The sequence below is a fragment of the Amphimedon queenslandica genome, unplaced genomic scaffold, assembly GCF_000090795.2.
Source record: "Amphimedon queenslandica unplaced genomic scaffold, v1.1 AMPQUscaffold_6005_Cont22033, whole genome shotgun sequence".
NCBI lineage: Eukaryota > Metazoa > Porifera > Demospongiae > Haplosclerida > Niphatidae > Amphimedon > Amphimedon queenslandica.
The window spans coordinates 619-1,784 of NW_003553700.1; the positions used below are offsets into that span (position 1 = coordinate 619).

General features: G+C 33.4%; 1 long non-coding RNA gene across 1 annotated transcript; it reads left to right on the plus strand.

Moving 5' to 3' along the window:
* The first annotated feature begins 258 nt into the window (after positions 1–258).
* LOC109592200 (uncharacterized) lies at positions 259–1,166 on the plus strand. Its single transcript, XR_002190227.1, has 3 exons — positions 259–284; positions 546–863; positions 1,104–1,166. It is a non-coding gene; the product is annotated as an uncharacterized LOC109592200 (long non-coding RNA).

Sequence of the window (1,166 nt, forward strand, 5' to 3'; positions counted from 1 at the left end):
TAATTTTGTTACTGGAATGATATGATTAAAATTTTGATACACATTGTCATCACTGAATATAACTAGATCTATAGTAATAGTCTAGCTACTGCAGTGACTAGTCATAATCTTATTTGTACAAGTAGACATATGAGTAGTGCAAGTAGATATATCAGTAGGAGTATGTGTAGTCAGGTGGGGGGGCTTACACATACTCTTAAGAGAAATAGAGCTTCAGCTCAAGTTTCTGACTTCTCTTTTGTTTGCTCACTGTTTTCATTCTCTTGCCTCCTCTCAAGCAACAGGTGTGTTGAAATAGACTTATAGTTGCCTCTGCTAACTTCCTTTAGTATATTTAATAATTTTTATATAAATTTTACCCGATGACAGTACAGAGTAGAGAGTTATACCTTATCATAACAAAGTGTGCTTGTGTAACTCTATGACGTAATAGATTCCTAGTATTACAATCACATGAATTTATTTATTGTCATCATAAGCAACATACTCTATTCTACTCATCCCTGGCACTCTGAATTTGTGACTATCCAATTTTTTATTTTTAGTTGAATTATCTCCATCTACCGGTAATGTCTCAGTATGCCAAGGAGAAGTACTAATGATAACTTGTATTGTGAATGGATCTCAAGTAGTGGCCTGGCAATATAATAAAGAATTTCTAATTTACTTTGATGCTGTAAAAACTGGTGAAGATAATACCGCACTGTTTAATTTTAAATTACTGTGTCATAATAATGTCACACTAATCTCAACTGCAGTTGGTAATGTGTCTACTTTAATAAATGGGAGCACCCTTGAGTGTAGGAATACAATACCAGACATTAGTTCAAGTATCAGACAACGTATCAACTTTAATGTTAAAAGTATGTGGGCTAGTTAATCACACCAGCATGTATACATCAAAATAAGAGTGCTAACTGAAATATAAAACTGAGTGAAGAGGAGCATCAAGTGGAGAGAGAGGGAGTCAGGGAGGGGGAGAGGGAGGAAGTGGGAAATTAAGAATGTGCATTACTATAGCTAGACTACATAAAGTAACAATGATTTATTTATTTGTGATGCATCAAAAGATACATACTTCTTTATTTTTTGTCCCATTATAGATACAATACCTATCAGTTATCTTCATGTTAATGCTGTATCATCAGATACATTATTAATATCTT